Source organism: Hemiscyllium ocellatum, chromosome 2, assembly GCF_020745735.1.
Source record: "Hemiscyllium ocellatum isolate sHemOce1 chromosome 2, sHemOce1.pat.X.cur, whole genome shotgun sequence".
In the NCBI taxonomy this organism is placed as follows: domain Eukaryota; kingdom Metazoa; phylum Chordata; class Chondrichthyes; order Orectolobiformes; family Hemiscylliidae; genus Hemiscyllium; species Hemiscyllium ocellatum.
This window is the reverse complement of record NC_083402.1, coordinates 95,170,066-95,193,868: the sequence shown is the minus strand read 5'-3', so window position 1 is coordinate 95,193,868 and position 23,803 is coordinate 95,170,066. Positions and strand designations below refer to the sequence as shown.

Below are 23,803 nucleotides of genomic sequence, written 5' to 3'. Positions count from 1 at the left end.
CCTTCCAAATGTGGAATCGGATATGAATCAGACTTTGTAACTTCAACGACTTTACGAGAACCTACACATTGGGTACTATCTGTTTTTGGTACCATTACTAAGGGTGAGCTCACTGTAACTCACTTTGATTATGTTGTTCTGGAATATGCGTTCAATCTCTTTTTGAAATTGTGCCAACTTTAGAGAGTTAAGCCTTTCAGGATGTTGCTGAATTGGAACAGCATTTCATATATCTACATCACGCATAATTAGCTTAGTATTTCCCAGCTTATCTCCCCATGTGATAGTATTAACTCTTTCAGGTAATTTCGATTTTCCTTTGGCAGGTAACTCAATAATTTATCTCAATTTTTGAGAACTTCCTCATTGTCCAATTTAACTTGAGGAATTCCCAATTCGGAATCCTTTGAACTTGCTACTTCACATTGTGTTGGAACCACTAACACATTCTCCTTTTTCCTTCTTTCCCTATCAAAATACCATCTGATCATATTCAGATGACACACTCTGTGAGACTTCTTTCTATCTGGAGTCCTTAACAAATAGTTCTCCTCACTCAATTTATTTTCAATTTGATAAGGTCCAATAACCCTTGCCTTTAATGGTTTCCCCAAAACTAGAAGTATCACTAACATTTTATCTTCAAAATTGCGAGTTTTTGATTTCTTGTTTGCTTCCTGTTTCATCATGTGCTGTGATATTTTTAAATACTTTCTGGCCAACTCCCCTGTTCTGTTTCATTGTTCCCTAATTCTAATTAAAATTCTAAAACTAATTCAATGGACTAAATTCGTTGATTCGTTTGTTGCATTCCTAATGGCAAAAAGTACAAATGGAATTCCTTTACCCCAACTATCTAGATAGTTTTTTTTTAGATTAGATAACTTAGTGTGGAAACAGGCCCTTCGGCCCAACAAGTCCACACCCACCCGCCGAAGCGCAACCCACCCATACCCCTACATTTACCCCTTACCTAACACTACGGGCAATTTAGCATGGCCAATTCACCCCACCCGCACATCTTTGGACTGTGGGAGGAAACCGGAGCACCCGGAGGAAACCCACACAGACACGGGGAGAACGTGCAAACTCCACACAGTCAGTCGGGAATTGAACCCGGGTCTCAGGCGCTGTGAGACAGCAGTGCTAACCATTGCGCCACCGTGCCGCCCACAGTCTTGATGATAAGCCCTTAACATGATCTTTAAAGTTTGATGCCACCTTGCTAACGGTCCCTGCAATTCTGGATGGTACACAAAGGATTTGAATTGTTCTATTCCTAAGCTATCCATACCTTTCAAGAATAATTTTGATGTAAAATTTAACAATTGCTCGGATTATTATCTCTGCAGGTAGTCTGTATCTATTGAAAAATATGAATAACTCTCTGACAATCCTTTTCGTTATAATATTGTATAATGGAATGGCCTCTGTCAATCTAGTGGATACATCTGTTATTGTTAACAAATACTGATTCCCACTTTTTTTTTAGGCAGGGGTCCGATGCAATACATTAAGACCTTTGTAAAAGGTTCCTGAAAACCAGTAAATTTGCTGGTTTTATTACTGCCTGAGGTTTTCCAATTACCTGACAGATATGACATGTCAACAGAATTCAACTTCATTGTTATGCAGTCCAGGCCAGTAAAAATGTTTTTGTATTTTATCTTGAGTTTTTCTTGCCCCTAAATGACTGGTTATTCATATGCTACCTGCAAAACCACCTTTCTGTAACCCACTGGTAATACAACTTGATGAACTGCTGCCCAGTTATGACACAGCCAGGAAAAATCTCAGAATATACTTCCTGTAATATCTCAGTTGCCTGATTTCTCAACTACAGTAGGCAGCACTTCTACCTGTGATCCAGTTATATTGTTAACAAGGACAAATTGTATTTCTGAAGCTGAGAGTTTTTCCAGTACTCATCCAACCGCTTCTCCACTTTTCACTGGACACTGTAACCATGCTGTACATAATGGAACACTTCTCATCTCACCATGAATTCCGCATACCAGCCCTCTTTCTGGCAGTAGTCCTTCTGAGATACATATCTCCTCATCGCTCAACATCAAAGGTTGATGTGATCCCATTTCTCTTAATACTGTAACTTCTTTACATGCTGCTCCTGGCCTATTACATAGAACATTACAGCATAGTACAAACCCTTTGGCCCTCAATGTTGCACCGACCTGTGGAACCAATCTGAAACCCATCTAACTTACACTATTCCATTTTCGACCAATGACCAGTTAAATGCCTTTAAAGGCTTTCTATAGGTATGTCAGGAATAAAAGAATGACTAGGGTAGGAATAGGTCCAGTCAAGGATAGTAGTGGGAAGTTGTGTGTGGAGGCTGAAGAGATTGGAGAGACACGGAATGAATACTTTTCGTCAGTATTCACTCAGGAATCGGATATTGTTGCCAATGTGAATATTGAGTCACAATTATTAGAATGGATGGCTTTGAGTTATGTAGGGAAGAGGTATGGAAATTCTGGAAAGGGCGAAAATAGATAAGTCCCCTGGGCATGATGGCATTTATCCTAGGATTTTCTGGGAAGCAAGGGAGGAGATTGCAGAGTCATTGGCCTTGATTTTTATGTCCTCGTTGTCTACAGGAATAGTGCCAGAAGACTGGAGGATAGCAAATGTGGTTCCCTTGTTCAAGAAGGGGAGTAGGGATAACCCTAGTAACTATAGGCTGGTGAGTCTCACTTCTGTTGTGGGCAAAGTCTTAGAGACAATTGTAAGGGATAGGATTTATGAACATCTGGATAGGAATAATGTGATCAAGGATAGTCAGCATGGTTTTGTGAAGGGCAGGTCGTGCCTTACATACCTTATTGAATTCTTTGAGAAGGTGACTAAGGAGGTGGAGGAGGGTAAAGCGGTAGATGTGGTGTATATGGATTTTAGTAAGGCATTTGATAAGGTTCCCCATGGTAGGCTACTGCAAAAAATACGGAGGTATGGCATTGAGAGTGTGTTAGAGGTTTGCATTAGGAATTGGCCGGCTGGAAGAAGACAGAGGGTAGTAGTTGATGGTAAAGGTTCATTTACTAGTGGTTACTAATGGTGCAGTTACTAGCGGTGTTCCGCAAGGATTTGTTTTGGGACCATTGCTGTTTGTCATTTTTATAAATGACCTGGTGGAGGGGCTAGAAGGTTGGGTGAGCAAGTTTGCGGATGATACGAAAGTCGGTGGAGTTGTTGACAGTGAGGAAGGATGTGGCAGGTTACAACGGGATATAGATAAGCTGCAGAGCTAGGCAGAAAGGTGGCAAATGGAGTTCAGTGTAGGTAAGTGTGAAGTGATTCACTTTGGTAAGAGTATCAAGAAGATGGAGTACTGGGCTAATGGTCGGATACTTGGTAGTGTGGATGAGCAGAGGGATCTTGGTGTCCATGTACACAGATCTCTGAAAGTTGCCACCCAGGGAAATAGTGCTGTGAAGAAGGCATATGGCGTACTGGCTTTTATTGGTAGAGGAACTGAATTCCGGAGTCCTGAGGTCATGTTGCAGTTGTATAAGACTCTGGTGCGGCCGCATCTGGAGTATTGTGTGCAGTTTTGGTCGCCATACTATAGGAAGGATGTGGAGACACTGGAACAGGTGCAGAGGAGGTTTACCAGGATGTTGCCTGGTATGGTAGGAAGATTGTATGAGGAAAGGCTGAGGCACTTGGGGCTGTTTTCCTTGGAGAAAAGAAGGTTTAGGGGTGACTTGATAAAGGTGTACAAGATGATTAGGGGTTTAGATAGGGTTGACAATGAGAACCTTTTCCACATATGGAGTCAGCTATTAGGAGGGGGCATAGCTTTAAATTAAGGGGAGGTAGGTATAGGACAGATGTTAGGGTAGATTTTTTACTCCGCGAGTCGTGAGTTCATGGAATGCCCTGCCAGTAGCAGTGGTGGACTCTCCCTCTTTATGGGCATTTAAATGGGCATTGGATATGCATATGGAGCATAGTGGGCTAGTGCAGGTTAGGTGGACTTGGGTCGGTGCAACATCGAGGGCCAAAGGGCCTGTACTGCGCTGAATCTTTCTATGTTCTATGTTCTAAAGTTGGCGAGTCTACTACTGTTGCAGGCAGTGCATTCCACACCCCTACGACTCTGACGTCTATCCTGTATCTATCACCCCTCAATTTAAAGCCATGCACCATCATTAGCATCCAAGGAAAAAGGCTCTCACTGACCACCCTATGTAACCTCTGATTATCTTATATGTCTCAATTAAGTCACCTCTCAACCTTCTTCTCACCAATGAAAACAGCCTCAAGTCCCTCTGCCTTTCCTCGTAAGGCCTTCCCTCCATACCAGGCAACATCCTAGTAAATCTCCTCTGAACCCTTTCCATAGCTTCCAAATCCTTCCTATAATGCGGTAACCAGAACTGTATGCAGTAGGGCCGCATCAGAGTTTTGTACAGCTGCAGCATGACCTCATGGTTCCGAAACTCAATCTCTCTTCCAATAAAAGCTAACACGCTGTATGCCTTCATAACAACCCTATCAATCTGAGTGGCAACTTTCAGGGATCTATGTACACGGACTCCGAGATCCCTCTGCTCATCCACACTACCAAGAATCTTACGATTAGCCCAGTACTCTGCATTCCTGTTGCTTCTTCCAAAGTGAATCACCTCACTCTTTTCTGCATTAAACTCCATTTGCCACAGCTCAGCTCTGCAGCTTGTCCCTGTCCCTCTGTAACCTGCAACATCCTTCTGCACTATCCACAACCCTACCAACCTTAGTGTCATCTGCAAATTTACTATGCTCTCATCCAGATCATTTATAAAAATGACAAACAGCAGTGGACTCAGAACAGATCCTGTGGTACACTACTAGTAACTGAACTCCAGCTTGAACAGCATCCACAAACCATGTTTACTATCTCTAATCAACTTATTCCTTTCTAGATGATTATAAATCCTCTCTCTCTTATAACCCTTTACCAACAACTGAAGTAAGGCTCACTGGTCTATACTTAGGTTAGATTAGATTCCCTACAGTGTGGAAACAGGCCCTTCGGCCCAACCAGTCCACACCGACCCTCCGAAGAGTAACCCACCCAGACCACATTTCCCTCTGACTTATGCACTGAACACTATGGGCAATTTAGCATGGCCGATTCACCTGACCTGCACATCTTTAGACTGGGAGGAAACCGGAGCACCCGGAGGAAATCCATGCAAGCACAGGGAGAATGTGCAAACTCCACACACAGTCGCCCGAAGCTGGAATTGAACTTGGAACCCTGATGCTGTGAGACAGCAGTGCTAACCACTGACCCACCATGCCGCTCTAAAATTACCAGGGTTGTCTCGACTCCTCTTCACAGGTAAATGGTTTAAGAAGATCTGGCACTTCCTTTTCAACCAGCCTCCAACCAGGAGTTTTAGCCTCCACTGTGCTATGCTTTGCCACTTTAACAAAATTCACTGGCTTATCTTGTTTTCCTACATCTGTCTTCTTCATGCTATTTTTAAACCACTATGTCATCATGTTATCACAGTGAAAGCATTTCAGCTTTTTAACTTCTAGTTCCCCTTCATGGGTTTCTTTTTTACCCTGTGGTAAGCTATCGTTGTTATCTTCAATGAGTTCTACCTTTCCGTACCACCTGAGAATTTCTCTTTACCCAAATTTCTATCCCTCATGGATTGAAATTGATATCGGAAGCCAAACTTTGGTTTATGAACCAGCTCATCATCATCACCAATTTCAGCTGCTAATCTTGCCATTTTAACTCTCTGCTATTCCACATGAGTTCTCACTACCTCAAAGTGAATTTTTGAATTCCTCCAAAATAATCGTCTCTCTCGTGCATCATATGTTTGATCTAGTATTGTCAATGCCCTTATCCACTTATCAAAATTACTTTGTTTGATCCTTTCAAACTAAATGTCTGTGTGACCAGTGTCCCTCCTCAGATTCCTGAAATGTTGTCTGTAGGCTTCTGGTACAAGCACTATGCACTTAAGATGGCTTTCTTCACCTCCTCATACACCCAGATACCTCTAATAGTGATGCAAATACCTCACTAGCTTGACTTACTAAGTTTGTTACAACATTTCAGGCTTAAGCTGTTCATCAGGAATGTCGGGGGGGGGGGGGGGGCCCAAGGGGACTGGGGGGAAAGGTAACTGGGAATGTGATAAGTAAATGAGGTGAGGGGCGATGGCAATAGGTCAGAATGGAGGGTGGAGCGGTTCGGTGGGAAGGAAGATAGACAGGTAGGACAGTTCAAGAGGGCAGTGCGAAGTTGGAGGATTGGATCTGGGATAAGGTGGGGGGAGGGGAGATGAGGAAACTGGTGAATCCACATTGAATCCGTGTGGTTGGAGGATCCTCGACGCCTAGAGAAAGAACACCTCATCACTGTCATTCACATTGTCACCACTGACCGCTGGATTGAGCTGCCTCTGTTGCTGCTGTTGTCACCCCGATCATTGGGTGGAGCCGCCGGTATAGCAGCCACTGCCATATCTGATCGCAAGGAGGAACGACTCTTTTGCTGCTCCTGCTGCTGCCGCACATGATCAGGAGGTGGGCCTGCTCTCACCCCACGAAAGATGCTGAAAAAGGTTTTTCAACAGAAAAGAGCAAAAGTAAAATGAGCAAGAGTAAAAAGGAAAAGAAAGAAATGTAGAAAACAGATGGAAGTGAAAGAACCCTGAGCCAGTAGCCCGAATGTAGTGCTGTTGCCCCATCGCATCCATCCTCTAAAAGGGCAGTCGGAATTGGGTATGATGCTCCTGATGAGACCAAGCCAATTATCCATATAAGTTTCATACAACTTCCTTGCTTTTGTACTCCAAGTCCATATTAGTAAATTTTTAGGATGCTAGTAATGGTTTAACCATTCTGTCATCTTGTTGTGCTACCTCCAATGATTTATGTGCACATAACACCAAGTATCCCTGCTCCTGCGCCTTGTTTAGAATTTAACCCTTTAGTTTATTCTTCTTCTGTTCAATCTTCTGACCAAAGGCAATTGCTTCACTCTTCTGTGCATTAAGTTTAATTTATTTTGTTCATCTATTCCACCAGCTGCTTGTGTCCTTTTTAAGTTGTACACTATTGTCCTCATAGTTAACATTGTGCTCCCTAATCACCACCTCTCCTCCTTTTATCACATTTTCCCTAATTCAATGCTTACAGAAGACTTTTGAATTCTCTTTTATATTAGCTGCCAGTATGTTTTGTATACACCACAATTTTTGAAATTGTGCCCAGTGCACCAAAGTCTTGATCAGTAGTAATATCAGGATGAGCAAGGGTTCTAACATTGACACCTGGGTACTCCAATAGAAACTTGCTTCCAAACTGCAAAAATATCCATGAACCATTACACTATGTTGCCTTCACTCAGCTAATTTCGTATCCATGTTGCAACTGTTCCTTTTAATTGCATGAACTCTAACTTTGCTAATGAGTTTATTGTTCAGGATTTAATCATGTCCAAAAACAGAAATTGGTGGCAAAGCTCAGCAAGTTTGGCAGCATCTGTGGTGAGAAAATTGACGTTTCAAATCCATTTGATGATGAGTCACTGGATTTGAAATGTTAACTCTACTTTCTTCATATCTGTTGAGTATTTCCACCAATTTCTGTTTTCTTTCAGATCGGCGTTATTCTCATTTACCTTCCATTATCTCATCAAAAAGCTGCTGCAAGTTAGTCCACTAAATTGTCCTTTAAGAAATTCGTGCTGGTTTTCCTTAAATAATCTTCATTTAGGATATTGTCTTAGAATAAGGGGCAAGCCATTTTAGGCCCTGATAAGGAGGAATTTCTTCACACTATAATAAATTTTTGGAATACTTAGCCCTGAAGAGTTGTGAAAGCTTAATTATTGAGGATGTTCTAGATCGATCTATCTATATATATATATGGATACGAATGATATCAAGTGAAATAGGGTAAGCAGAGAAGGCTCAAGGGCACGAATGGCCTATTCCTGCTCTTGTGTTCCAATACTCAAGTCAGTATTGAACTTTTTCCCAACTCATCATTTCTAGAAGCATTTCCACCACTAAAAACAAACTTATTGACCTGTAGTTGCTGCTGTGGGATTGTGTTCAAGTAACGACCAGAATTGGTGAGTAGCGAAAATAGCTTCTTTTAATCAGCAATCACAGCACAAGATCGAAACAGCAATAGTTCTTACAAGAGCCCCTTTATACACAGTTCTTACATTTATTAAAATTCCATTACTATGTTGTTACATTTTTTTATCTATAGCACACTAAAGTTTGAGGGGCTTCTGTCCTGGGTTAAAACATGTGCTAAATGCTGGCTATTAGTTCAGATGGGATTAAGAGTGTTTGTCTGGTCTGCTTGCGTAATTAAGAGGTCTTTTAAGTTAGTAAATGTTAGTAAAAATAGTAGGCCTGCAAATGACAGACTTAAGACACTCTGCACTCACTATACACACACACATACACTTTCTCACACTCACAACCCACAATCCAGACAGACAGACAGACAGACACACACACACACGCAGACAGGCATGCAAACATATATTTTGTGGGGTGAATTTGTACTTGCAGGGTTACATGGTACTTTGCTCAAAAACTGCATGAATTCATGTAAAACTCCGTTATCTCAATAACGGAACCAATCTAAACATCATGGCATAGACAGAGAACACGGGCTAACACCTTCAACATATTTGAAAATGTGTTGCTGGTTAAAGCACAGCAGGTTAGGCAGCATCCAAGGAATAGGATATTCGATGTTTCGGGCATAAGCCCTTCATCAGGATTCCTGATGAAGGGCTTATGCCCGAAACGTCGAATTTCCTATTCCTTGGATGCTGCCTAACCTGCTGTGCTTTAACCAGCAACACATTTTCAACTGTGATCTCCAGCATCTGCAGACCTCACTTTTTACCTTCAACATATTGTCTAGCTATCACCATTGTTAACAGCTAACCTGAGAATGCAACTTTTTTAAAAAAGGGTTTTGTGATTTACACATGAAAGAAGTGAAACTGTCATGGTATTCTAACAGATGAAAGGCTTAACAGACAATCAATTTTTCAATGTATAATTTCAGTTACATCACACTGTAAATTTTTGCTATAAATTCTGTTTGTTAGGATTGAGCTCTCCACTACCATCTGATGAAGGAGCGATGCTCTGAAAGTTAATGTGTTTCCAATTGAACCTGTTGGGACTGTAACCTGGTGTTGTATGATTTTTAACTTCGTACATCCCAGTCCAACACCAGCATTTCCAAATCAGTTAAAAGGTAGATTTGATGGGAATGGTATTGTTCTATATGCTATACTTATTTAGAAGTAGCAAGGACTGATACAGTGTGAAAATGCACTAATGGGTTTGACAGGGTTCTTTTAATTAGAAAGGGTTATTTTAAATTTGGTCCATCTTTTGATATAGCAGAACCACGGTTTTATGAATGAATGAAAGAAACCGTTATATCAGGGTGTTGTGAATAAATGAAACAAGAATGCGGTGTTCACTTGTGAGTGGCTTAGTAAAGGTGTTATAAATGAATAAACACGAAGTGCTTGTGAGTGGGAAAATGAAGAGACCCAGAATATAATATCTCACATTGGGTTATCTTTAGACTTTTTTGAAAAAGGATGTAACTTTTAGAATTGTCCAGTACTTTGGTACTACTGCTAAATCTAAAGAAAACTGGAAAATTATAGAACAGAGCCACTGCACTTTCCACTTTTACTTCACTCTATTTTTGGATGCATCTTGCCATGGAAACATAGAATTCCTACAGTGTGGAAACAGGCCATTTGGCCCAACAAGTCCACACCAACTCTCCGAAGAGTATTCTACCCAGACCCATTCCTCTACATTTCCTCTGACAAATGCACCTAACCTACACATCCCTGAACACTATAGGCAATTTAGCATGGCCATTTCACCTAATCTGTACATCTTTTGACTGAGCACCCAGAGAAAACCCACGCAGACATTGGGAAAATGTACAAACTCCACACAGACAGTCGCTCAAGGCTGGAATTGAACCCAGGTCCCTGGTGTTGTAAATTCTGTGAGCATAATCTTATTGTCCACAACCACCTGATAATGGAGCAGTGCTCTGAAAGCTAGTGCTTCCAAATAAACCTGTTGGAGTTGTGTGATTTTTAACTTTGATTTTTATGTGAGCTAATATATTTTCACACCATTTCTTTGTTTCCCTTGTTCGCTTTTCACATGCCCTCAGAACTTTCTAGAATTGGTTTGGTTCTCGATTGTATCCTCCATTAATCTCATTACTATATATGGAACCTTACTGTATATAGGTTCGCCTTTACATAACCTAAAGCAAAATATAAATGCATATTTTAAATTAATCGATGCAGAAACATGCAGCACTAAATAAGATCAAAACAAATTTCATTCCCTATAATGTATTTTGGAAAGTTGAAAGATGCTACATAAATGCAGTCACTTCTTCCACATTTGCTGTGTAAAGTAATGCCAGAGAAGTCTAACGTGAATGTCTCCTAGATAGGTCATAAATTTACTGAGCTGTAGGCAGTGGAGTAGACATTTTGTTGAGACATGTTCTTAGCCTTGAAGTTGCATGGCATGTGCCCCTTTATCAGGCAAATAGGTGTGTCCCATCTGTCAAAATTGATAAAGTCAGAGAAAGCAGCATTCTGAATCCCTGTCTGAAAATGCCTTGTATGTTTGTATGTGTAACTTACGAATCTCATATCTGTTTAATGTGACCTTTGTAAATTGGGCTGACTTTAATTACATATTCAATTGATTGTGGTGCACAATGTGCAGGAGTGTCCAACCCAGGTCCACGACAGTGTGAAAAATGTTGCCTGACCTCACTTGGCTCCCTCCTGAATATTACACCACACTGGCCCCACGATGAATGTCCCTCTCTTTCAATTAGCACATTCTTTTCCAATCATATCCCTTCTTCCAAGGCCTATCTGAGGGTTTCTACCAGTGACACAGCAGCCTAAAATTGAAATCTCTTTCACCAATGATGGGAAGAACCAACAGTTGCCTGCATCTCACTGCTTTCGTGTAAATAAGATCTCAAGACATTCCACTTCAGTGATCAGTTCCAAGGCCTTTATGTCTAATTATCATGTAAAAGCACGATAATGAATTGTTTAATGTAAATGTTAGTAACATCATTTCTTCAATATTGGTCTGGAAATACAGTGTAATGCCTAGACATATTGTAAATGTGAACATAAATATTTAAAATTGTTTTTAAACTAATACTGATAATAATATCTTGGTACTATACCACCTATTTCAAATGGTTAAACTGTAGTAGACCAAGCATTGACTGTACAACCACCCCTCACCAATGCGAGAGGAACTGTGAAAACCAACATACCCAATCACAATATTCAAATTACTTCTTAAATATTATGTCACCTGTATCTATCTTTGCTGTTTGGTGCACAATAAAGTTGTTCACATCAGCTTTCACATTATACAAGTCTCTTCTAGACTATTGCTCAGTTAGATTGTTCTTATGCTGAGGATGCTGGATGAAATTTAGCATGGAAGGTTGGCAGCACGTCAACTGTTGGAATTCCCATACACCAATTCTTCGGGAGCCCCAAAGGAAGAAAATTCTTATCAGTTACGGGCACCACTACCATCAGGGCTTCTGGCTTACCTGCGATATCCCTTCTCTGAGAGCTGCTGGCATGCAGAGGCTGGCAATTCACTTGTACTAGCAGTGCCATCAGTGGTGGCCACTGTTGGTATTGCATTGTTGCTTATCTGAGAATCAATAATGGAAGACATGGGGTGGGATGGGGTTCCCAGAGACAGGACCAAATCAGGAGAACTGAGTATCAACACAAGGGCAGGTGTGCGGCTTTCTATCGACAGCCTTCTTCCTTCTAGCATGTCCCTCGATGGCATAGATAGCTCCATTTCTGAGAATATTGCAGGCAAATCCAACAATGTTTGTTGTAGTTTCCTCATTTGGTGAGTTCCTGTCTAATCAGTGCTGATGAGACTATGCCCTTAATCAGTGTCCTATTGGCAGGAATGCTGCCAGCAAACATGAGGGATTTTTCCAGGAGACACAGGAACACAGTGGAACCTCTTACAGGCATTTTATCACATTAATACCCTGGCCCTACCTTCCCTCCACGCCACCTCCAAAGTAAACCAATGCACTCTCAGAACAGACGAGTTTTATGGGGCTGCAAGTAATAAATCAGTGTTATCCACACCATACCAGCACATTTCAACAAAGCACAAATTTTGTATATGCAGCTTATTTCAAAAATGTTAATGTTACCCAAAACTGTAATAAATTCAGGCCTTCTGACTTCCGCATTAGTAAGTCTCATCAGCACACTGCCAATAGTATGTGCAGTCAATGCTCAATGGAAAAGTCACCCTCTAAGTTTGGATTGTCTTGCATCTGTTACACTTTACAACTTGAAAATTAATGTACAGATTCTTAACCAGTCTTTTCATTTTACTCCCGCAGTGCATTTTAAATCATTCCTGTTATTTACAATATATTATTTTCACCAAATTGCACTTAAATAGTAGATCATACCAACATTAAACAGGACATCATGCTCACGTCAAGGCAAAAAAAAATACCTTAAACAATGAAGCAAAACAAGTGTTTTATCAAACATCTTATAAGAGCGTACAGTCTCAATATTACAGAGAACAAAAATAATGGCATATGTTGTTGCTAATATGTGGCTTGAGTACAAAGGTGACTGACTCTATAACATTCAATCTTTTCATGTGTTGGGTGTTCTTGTTCCATGTTGAGTGTAATTTAGCCATGTAGACAGTCAGGTCTGGTGGAAAGCCAGCTTTTCATCCACACTAGATATTGGGTTACGAGTGCTGCCAATCACTACAACCTCACTTTGTCCTCTTACTTCCAAAACTTCCTTTGTTAAAATAACCACATCAAAAAGCACAGGTGAATTTCCTCAAGCCAGTTGGTTTGAATATGTTTAACTTTGTTCTGTGTTTTGTCATCTTAAGAACAGACAAGGAATAATAATCTTTCATGCCCAAGTTAAAATTTGCTGATTGTTTAATTTTACTGCTGAATCAACCAAAGTTAGTGTTTATTCACATTTGCTGATAGACTGTAATAATCTGCTGATAGACCATACTAAAAACATTCAAAATAACAACTAATATTCATGTAGCATATTTAATGTGGACAAATATCCCAAGGCACTTAAAAGCAATGTCTTTTTTTCTGGTACTAAGCCATAAAAGCTAAAAGGGAAGATGACAAAGTTTAGTCAAAAGAGTTAGTTTTTTTAAGAGCATCACCACTGAAGAAAGATAAAGTGGAGAGGTTTAGGGAGGGAATTCCAACAGCTAGCTTAAGGCTAAGATAGCTGAACCACAAGTTTAATCAAGAGGCCAGATTGAAAAAGTTTGGTAGGGATAGAGGTGGCTTCACATACAGAGGAGTGAGGTAATGAAGGGTTTTAAAATTGAAACAATGTTGGAGGGAGAGCGTGAGAAAGTCAGCATGAATGAGATTTGGAGCAAGTAACATACAGGCTTGTTACAATCTCCAAAGAGATCAGCACATTTACAAAGAGATTCCAATTTGCAGTTATTAGCTGAAAGAATGAGCCAACAAGATAACAAATTTTAGAATTTTCATTTTAACAAATGACTAAAATAAATGACAAAACACTATATTTGTTTTGTAAGTGATTTGTACCTTAACTGACAGTAAATCTTGGAAAGTGATGCAACTAATTCTATTTAAGATTCTGTAACAACAATATATCTTAAAAGGGAAACAAGGTGTTAAATTCTGAAAATATACTTTTCCACAATTTCCTTTTTTCACTTAATGTCGGTAATAGCTCAATAAAACTATGCAACTGGCAAAACCCCAATTACAAATTCAAGGTCTACCTGCAGGCCAAGGCTGTTGTAGTCTGTCACATTGAGTACAATGTAAGATTGTTGAAAATTACAGTTTATGATACATTAATGCAGTAAATGTTTTTGTCATATTGTTTTATCTGCTGCAAACATTGTTGCTTGCTCAACATTGAGAATGCTCTCTGATAATAATAATAATTTAATCTTACTTTGTTTTTCTTCATTCGTGGGAAGTGGGCATCACTGGCAAGTCCAATATTTGTTGTTCATCCCTAATTGCACTTGAGAGCCGTTGAGAGTCAGCTGCATTGCTGTGGAGCTGGAGCCACATGTAGGCCAGACTAGGTGAGGATGGTAGATCTCCTTTCCTTCCATGTTGTAGTTCACTGTTTATTTAATCTACAAATCTACTACTAGGACTAGGAAACTAAACGTTAATTCTGTTTGTTTAAAAATGTATTATATGATTGTTGAACAGACAGATTCATTATAACAGTTCAATAACTTGATGCAGGAAAGCACAGGTGTTCTCCCTCATTACATCATACAAGCTAGACTGTAATGGTTGCTAGTCAGGTATTCTTCATCCTGATTCCTTCCTTATTAGCATAGTCCAATGTCAGAACATCCCTTTTTTTCCAAGATAGCATCACATTCATTGGATGAAAATGTGTGAACATGAGTGTAGTCGCTAAAACTGTGGCTAAATACAAAAATATGTTTCTGAATAAGAGTTTAAGAATTGAAGAATATGAAGTTTAAGGATCTGTGTAATGCCAAGTGTTTTAACTATCCTCTCATACCTTGTGTGGTATGACCTTCACGAATTCAAGCTTTTTCATATGAGTGTTCTTTCCTTATAACTGTGTTTTGTTGGAGGATTGATTATGTTCAGGATGCTTTTCCACAATTTCACTCTCCAGACTTATGTTTGGAATGTTTCTAAGTTGTTAACTTTTGTTTCTCCTTAATGGCACCTGGTTATGTAATATTATCTCATAGGATCAAGGTTCACTACACACTGGATTAGGTTACCCAAGTAGCAAACATTCCTTTATCCTATGCACAGAGTAAGGAAATCTGCACCTTCATGTTGACCCTGTGCAGTCTTTATAGACTCCCTACAGTGTGGAAATATTTAGCCCATTGAGTCTGCACCAACCCTGCAAAGAAGATCCCATTCGGGCCCTTCCCCCCCCCCCCCCCCCCCCCCCCCCCCCAACCTATCCTAATAACCCTGTATTTACCATGGCTAATCCACTAATCCACCTAGGTTGCTCATTGCTAGATACTGCAGGGCAATTTAGCATGGCCAATCCACCAAACATATATGTTTTTAGACTGTGGGAGGAAACTGGAGCACTTGGTAGAAACCCATGCAGACACAAGGAGAATGTGCAAACTCTACACAAGCACTCACCCAAATTCTGGAATCAAACCTGGGTACTTGGTGCTGTGAAGCAGCAGTGCTAATGACTGAGCGATCATCCTTCGTTGTCCTTTGTTTTTCAATATATTTGTGAAGTGTCACTGCATTATAAGGAAAATATCTTACTGAAAGATTTCAGATATTCCCACAAATGGAAGATTTGAGATATAAGGAAATATTTCTGTTATCTTTTGAATAGCAGGTGTTGAAGGGAGATTTAATTAGGTACCAAACATAATGTGAATTGTAGAGTGCATAGGAATGACATGTACCTCTAACTAAGATTTGAATCCTCCTGGGATTTTCCGTATCTCTGTATATTCCTGCAGCCCTCTTTATTCTTCCAACTCTATCCTCTGTGCATCCCCCATTTTCTTTGCCCCACAATTGGAGGCCTTATCTTCAGCAATCTATATTCTATGCTCAGGAATTCCCATAAATCAGTTTGTCTGTCTCTCATCTTTCAAGACTTCCCTTAAAATCCATTTTTTTTTAGATTAGACTTACAGTGTGGAAACAGGCCCTTCGGCCCAACAAGTCCACACTGACCCGCCGAAGCGCAACCCACCCATACCCCTACATTTACCCCTTACCTAACACTACGGGCAATTTAGCATGGCCAATTCACCTGACCCGCACATCTTTGGACTGTGGGAGGAAACCGGAGCACCCGGAGGAAACCCACGCAGACACGGGGAGAACGTGCAAACTCCACACAGTCTGTCGCCTGAGTCGGGAATTGAACCCGGGTCTCAGGCACTGTGAGGCAACAGTGCTAACCACTGTGCCACCGTGCCGCCCTAAATGATGCCAAAATGCCGCCCTCAAAGATTTATTTGATCAAGCTTTTAGTCATCTTTTCTGCTCGCTCCTCTTTGCTTTAATGTCAATTATTGATTGATGATGCCCTTTTGAAGTACTTTGAGTAAATTTACTGCATTAAAGCTACAATATAGCTGCAAACTATCATTGTTTTGATGAAATACTGCTTAAGTCTATGGCAGGAGAAATGCAGAATTGTGAGCAAAATTTACTAAGGTATAAATGCAAGGAAAACAACTATATATGGCCATAGTACTAACTCAGATGTCTGTGGGAAAGAAGAGCATCTCGAAAATGTGTATGGAAAGAAGTATTAGCTGGATTTTCTGAACGTGTATAGTATTTCTACAATTTTGTCATTTCTTCAAAATCAGAAAATGTGCAACTTCTTTTGGTATTATATTTTCAAGTGTCAACATCATTATGATAGAATTTTCAAAAAAAATCTATTCAACAGAAATATTTCATGTTTGTAAAATCTGTGCAATCTTAGAACAATGTGCAACAAAGTTGACTGGGGAGTTCCCCAGGTAGACAGGATAAAGTTGACATGGTGAAGGGGGAGGTTATCAAGCAGCTGCCACAATGAATTTTTGTCAGCAGAGCAATTACATAATTTGACATGGAAGCTGCATGTTCCTTCTGGACTATCCCATCTGGCAATTCCTAATTCTATAGAATGCAAAAGTGTGGAATGAATCATCCAAGCTCTTCTTACATAACAGCAAATGCCAAATAAGGAGCAGCCAAAGAACAAAAAAGAGCTGTATTTATGTGGCATTATAGATCAGGACAACATAAAGCACTTTACAAGGAATGGGCTTTATTAGTATTGTGAAAACCGAATGTATATTGGTCAGAAGAAAAGGCACCTCCAGCAATTCAGTACTCCACTCTTATAACAATAGAGGTGCCAACCTAGACTGTGTGTTCAAGTCCATTGTAGAGCATATGTGTCCTTCGGACTCAGCTTTTTGTCAAAGGATTTTGACAAAAGATTATCAATATGAACTTTGTTTCATTTCTTCCTGCAAAGATGTTGTCTAACCTGTTGAGTGTTTCCAGAATGTCTTCATTTTGTCAAATTTGAAAGAGATTTGCACAGTATATTGCATAGATATGACTTGATTTCAGTGCATCAGTGGCTCTCTTGGTTAGTCTGATCACCTACTATTTTTCAATAGGGCATAGGAGTACATGGGAATGGGTCATTTTGTGGCAGCTCTGCAGTGCTAGATTGTATAAATGCAGAAGTTAAGCAAATATACGGTGTAGTATCAATGGAGAATTTTAACTTTAACGTAGATCATGAGAAAGTTAAAAATCATCAGGTACCTGACAAAGGAGCAACGCTTCAAAAGCTTGCACTTACAAATAAACCGTGGACTATAAACTGGTGTTGTGTGATTTTTAACTTTGTCCAACACCAGCAGACTTTAAAGAAGATGAGACAGAGACTGCTAATAGGTAAAACTGCTGAAGATTGGTTAGGCCACTTTTGGAATACTACATTCAGTTCTTGTCTCCCTGCTATAGGAACTTGTTGTGAAACTTGGATGGGTTCAGAAATTATTTGCAAGAGTGTTGCCAGGTTTGGAGAGTTTGAACTGAATAAGCTGGAGCTATTTTCCTTGATGATGTTTTAGAAGTTTATAAGTTCATAAGCGGCATGAATAGGGTGAATTGTCAAGGTCTTTTCACCAGGATAGAGGAGTCCAAAACTAGAGGGCATAGGTTTAAGGTGAAAGGGGAAAGATTTAAAAGGGATCTCAGGGATAACATTTTCACACAGAGGGTGTTGTGTGTATGGAATGAGCTGGCAGAGGAAGTGATGGAGGCTAGAATAGTTACAACATTTAAAAATATGAGTGATTTAGAGTGAAATGGGCCAAATGCTGGTAAACAGGGCTAGTTTAATTTTGGATATCTGGTCAGTCTGGACGAGTTGGATCAAAAGGTCTGTTTTTATACTGTACAGCTCCATGACTCTATAACAGTGGAAGGTGTTAAAAGAAATATTTAGCGCAATACAGTTTATGCCCCTGAGAGTGAAAAGTTCCACCTGACAGAAAAAAACAACCAAGGATAACTAAAGAGATAAGGGACAGGATAAAACAAAAAGAAAATGCTTACAAAAATGCAAAACGCAGCACAGATCCTGCAGAGTAGGAAAAATACAACCAGCAAAAGGCTGCAAAATAGCTTAAAAGAGCTACCAAAGGGATTCTGGAAATAAACTTGCAAACTTCAAAATCAAGAAGGAAATATTTTGTAGTCACATAAAGGGAAATCCAGGTGGTCAGGAACAATGTTGACCCACTAAAGACTGAAAGTGGGGATACTGTAAGTGACTAGGAGACCGTGAGGACTGTAGATGCTGGAGATCAGAGTCAAAAAATGTGGCCAAAAGAGAAAATGCTGGAAAATCTCAGCAGGTCTGGCAGCATCTGTAAGGAGAGAAAAGAGCTGACGTTTTGAGTCTAACTGACCCTTTGTCAAAGAAACATCAGCTCTTTTCTCTCCTTACAGATGCTGCCAGACGTGCTGAGATTTTCCAGCATTTTCTCTTTTGGTTTCAAATTCCAGCATCCACAGTAATTTGATTTTATCAAAAAGTGTGGCACTGGAAAAATACAGCATGTCAGACCCCATCAGAGGAGCATAAGCCCTTCATCAGGAATGTGGCAGGGAGAAGAGGCTGAGAGATAAATAGGAGGGGGCAACTGAGGGGAAGGTAGCTGGGAAGGAACTAGGTGGATGCAGGTGGGGAGTGATGGTGATAGAGCAGATTGGTGGGAATGAAGGTGGACAGGTGGGACAGTTCAAGAGGGTGGTGTCGAGTTGAGGGTTGGATCTGAATGAGGTGGGGAGAGAGGAGATAAGGAAACTGATAAAAATCAATATTGATGTCGTGTGTTTGGATGGTCCCAAGGCGGAAGATGAGGCGTTTCTCCTTCAGGTGTCGTGTGGCTTGGATTTGGTGCTGGAGGAGGCCCAAGACTGGCATGTCCTTGGCAGAGTGGGAGGGGGAATTGAAGTGGTCGCCACAGGGCAGTGAGGTTGTTTGGTGCTTGTGTCCCAGAGATATTCACTGAAACATTCCGTGAATTAGCGTCCTGTCTCCCCAATGTAAAGGAGACAACATAGAGAGTAATGGACAGAGTAGATGAGGTGTTTAGACGTGCAGGAAAATCTCAGCCAGATGTGGAAGGATCCTTTGGGGCCTTGGATGAAGATGAGTGGGAAGGTGTGGGCTCAGGTTTTACACCTCTTGCAGTGGCAAGGGAAGGTGTCAGGAGTGGAGGGTGGGTTGGTGGGGAGCGTGGATCTAACGAGGGAATCACAGAGGGAATGGTCTCTGTGAAATGCTGATGAGGTGGGAAGGGAAATATATCTCTGGTGGTGGGGTCTGATTATAGGTGGCAGAAATGGCAAAGGATGATGTGCTGTATCCAGAAATTGGTGGAGAGGAAGATGAGGACCAGGGGCATTCTGTCCTTGTTGTTGTTGGAGAGGTGTGGAGTTCAAGGGCAGAGATGCGGGAAGTGAAGGAGATATGCTAGAGGGCATTGTTGATGACATGGGAGGGGAAATTACAGTCCTTGAAGTAGGAGGCCAAGTGGGACGTTCTGGAGTGGAATTGCTCCTCAGTGTCACTGATTATGGGGAAATGGCAAACATGTTGAATTTGCCTCATTATGAACAATAGAAAAAGGATAGCTTGCTGGAACTCCCAAGAAAATTAATTAACTCCCAAGGACTTAATAAAACATAATGTAAGTGAAACATTGATAATGAGGAAATTAATGTAATTAGAGAGTGAAAAGTCCCTAGGACCTAAAAATTCCCACCTGAAGGTGTTAAAGGAAGTAGAGGAACACCACTAAAACATTTGGACACCCTAACCATAATCTTTCAGAGTTTCCTAGACACAGGAGTTCTTCCTCTGGACTGGAAAATTAGAGAGTGAAAAGTCCCCAGGACCCGAAAATTACAGACCAGTTAGTCTAACATCTATGAGAGGGAAATGGTTGGAGTCTATAATCAAGGACAAGGTAACTGAACATCTTGAAAATGTTCAGTTAATCAGGGGGAGCCAGCATGTATTCATGACAGATGAATGTTGTTTATGTGGGTTTCCAAAAGCGTTTAGTAAAGTCCCACATAAGAGATTGGTAACTAAGGTAGAAGCTTTCAGAATTGAGGGCAAATTATTGACATGGCTGGGAAATAGGTTGAGTGGTAAGCAACAGAAAGTGGGGATAATTGGTAGGAACTCAAGTTGGCAGGACTAGTGGCTGGTGGTGTTGCACAGAAAACTGTGTTAGGACCTTAATTATTCACATTATTTATTAACAACTTAAATGGATGTATTCAAATCTGCTGATGAATCAAAGTTGGATGACACACTACAGGTGACCACCATTGCACCACACACACACACACACACACACACACGTTTGTAGGGTGAATTTGTACTTGTAGAGTTACATTGTACTTTGCTCAAAAACTGCATGAATCCATGTAAGGCCCTGTTAACTCATTTTTTAGATTAGAATCAGTCTAAACATTATGGCACAGACAACAGCACATAGGGGGCGAACACCTTCAACACATTTGCTGGGCTGACACCAGTTATTAAAGTTAACATGACAAAGTAATTTTAAAAAATGTTTTGTGATTTATGTATGATAGAAGTGAAACTAACATGGTCATTCTAATAGATGAGAGACTTAACAAACAATTTTTCAATGTATAATTTCAGTTACATCACACTGTAAACTTTTGCTATAAATTCTGTGTCTTAGAATCCACAACCACCAAGGAGCAGCGGTCCAAAAGCTAGTGCATCCAATTAAACCTGTTGGACTATAACTTGGTGTTGTGTGACTTTTAACATTGTAAATGATATAGATGATAGTGGTGAATAGGGCAGCATGGTAGCACAGTGGTTAGCACTGCTGCCTCACAGCACCGGGGGCCAGGTTCAATTTCAGCCTTAGGTGACTGTGTAAAGTTTGCATGCTCTCCCTGTGTCTGTGTGGGTTTCTGTAAGGTGCTCTGATTTTCTCCCACAGTCCAAAGATGTGCAGGTTAGGTGAATTGGCCATGTTACATAGCCCCATGGTGTCCACATATGTGCAAGCAAAGTGGATTAGCTATGGTATGGGTTGGCATAGAGTAGGGGGGAAGGCCAGTCTGGGTGGGATGCTCTTCGGAGGGTTGAAGCAGACTGAGTGGGCAGAATGGCCTCTTTCTGCACTGTATGGATTTGATGATTATATGAATTTGATAGCATAACATTACAAAAGGATAGTACCAAAGGTGAAGGTGCCATAATGTAAGCAGACAATAGGGTTGCTCTCTCATCAGAGAAAGATATTTGGTCATAAATCAAAATACTTTCTAGGTGGTATAAAGTTAAATATAGTGGATGTCCAAAGAGACTTGGGGATTCAGGTGCATGGAGCTTTAAAATATCCCAGAAAAGTGAAGAAAACATTCAAGAAAGCTAATGAAATGCTGGTTTTTATATTTAGAGCACTGGAGTACACAAATGCACAAGTTATGCTGCAGTTACACAGAACTCTGTTTAGACTTGAGAACTGTGATGGATCTGGGAACTACACCTCAGGAAACATATTAGCTTTGAAGGGAGTACAGGTAGGTGTACAAGAATGGTACTTGAAATATTAAGTTGAAAGGAGATACTATACACTTTTGGAATATTGTGTTCAATTCTGGTCTCCTTGCTGCAGGCAAGATGTTGTTAACCTTGAACGGGTTCAGAAATGATTGACAAGGATATTGCCAGGGTTGGAGGGTCTGAGCTGCAAAGAGAGGCCGAATAAACTGGGGCTGTTTTCCCTGGAATGCTGGAGGTTGAGGGATGACTTTATAATGGTTTGGAAAATCATGAGAGGCATGAATGGGGTGAATAGCCAAGATCTTTTCCCTAGCATAGGGGAATCCAAAATGGGAGGGCATAGGTTTATGGTGATGGGAAAAGATTTAAAAGGGATCGAAAGACCAACTTTCTCATACAAAGAATGATGCGTGTATGGAATGAACTGCCAGAGGAAGTAGTGGAGGCTGATGTAACTATAATATTTAGAAGGCATCTGGATGAGTATATGAATAGGAGGGGTTTAGAAGGAAATGGGCTAAATGCAGGCAACTGGGACTAAATTAATTTAGGATATCTGGTCAGCATGGATGAGTTGGACCGAAGAGTCCGTTTCTGTGCTGTGCATCTCTATGACAATGACTCTATAAATTAGGCCTATTTTGTCAAGGCTGAAAATGTGTTGCTGGTTAAAGCACAGCAGGTTAGGCAGCATCCAAGGAAAGGAAATGCGACGTTTCGGGCATAAGCCCTTCATCAGGAATGAGGAGAGAGTGCCAGGCAGGCTAAGATAAAAGGTAGGGAGGAGGGACTTGGGGGAGGGGCGATGGAGATGTGATAGGTGGAAGGAGGTCAAGGTGAGGGTGATAGGCCGGAGTGGGGCGGGGGCAGAGAGGTCAGGAAGAAGATTGCAGGTTAGGAGGGCGGTGCTGAGTTGAGGGAACCGACAAACTTGATGATTTTAAGTATATTAATTTATCTGTATTGATTGAAATTTTTAAAATTTATGTTCATAATTTAAAAAACAAGTGTTGCTGCAAAGCACATAAACATTATAAATGAATTCTGTTCAAGGCTCCAGATACCACTGTGGGAGTATGTCAACAAAAGAGAGTGATGCAGAGATTTTTGTTGAGGTGTCAAAAAAGGTTAGTACAGTCAGATGGTATTTCATGCATGATTCATATCATTAGACCTTTGAATACAATGAGGTTAACTTTTTACTACGTCTGAGAAGTTTTTTGGAACTTGAAGTTCCACAAGTATCAGTGCTTGTATTTAATCAGCCTTTAAAGGTTTTGTTTATTAATGTTTCATGTCACCATTGTTCAGTTTATGGGGAGCTAGCTCCTTCAAAGATTTCCAAATCTTACAAGTACAACTGATAATTTCTTCATAATAATCATCAGAGCACTTGACGGTTTCGACAATGGAAAGGGGTCCATCTCAACAGATAGCAGTCAGGTATCAAAAGAGAAAAATAATTCCCTACTCCTCTAGCCAAGAAGTCAGAGAGTCTTTTTCCCCATGTATCTACGTCTACCAGTTACATTTTACAGCAGACTGTCTCACATCCCTTGCAACAGTTTCTTAATTTCTGATGCATACGTGCTAAGCAATAGAACTGGGAAAAACTGATGTACAGCTCTCAATGGTAGGCAACTTCAAATCCAATATTTGGCTGAAAAATTCCCCGTGGAAATGCATTGTTTCCTCAGCTCTTGGGTCAACAGAATGACTGAAGATTCAAAACTGGAAAACCAGTGTAGAAATATTGCAGCAATGATAATAATGTTAATTGTTATTTGACATGTTCTTTTAACTTTAGTACTTAAGAACTTCAATCTTTGCTAAGTTTATGGCCTCATTTTTACACCATACTTAAAGACTTCTGTTCCTGCTTATATTTTGCTTAATCTTGTAGACTTGTCTTATATTCATTGTTCATTTACTTTTTATGTCAAGGTGTACTGTCCCAACTTGTGAGTAGTTTAGCTGAGTGTTGCTTAGTGAAGGATTACTTGAAAATTAATATGGAAT

The 23,803-nt window shown here is 40.5% G+C and overlaps 1 protein-coding gene across 7 annotated transcripts in view; it reads left to right on the top strand.

Moving 5' to 3' along the window:
- The window catches only part of LOC132824286 (guanine nucleotide-binding protein G(I)/G(S)/G(O) subunit gamma-7), a 335,756-nt gene that overhangs the window by 271,882 nt on the left and 40,071 nt on the right, over nt 1–23,803 (top strand). For 3 of the 7 annotated variants that reach the window (XM_060838662.1, XM_060838646.1, XM_060838676.1), the window contains one exon: nt 14,121–14,231. The exons of the other annotated variants lie outside the window; for them this stretch is intronic. The gene's annotated coding sequence lies outside the window, so the exon portion shown is untranslated. The remainder of the gene's footprint in view (nt 1–14,120; nt 14,232–23,803) is intronic. 7 annotated transcript variants of the gene reach the window in all.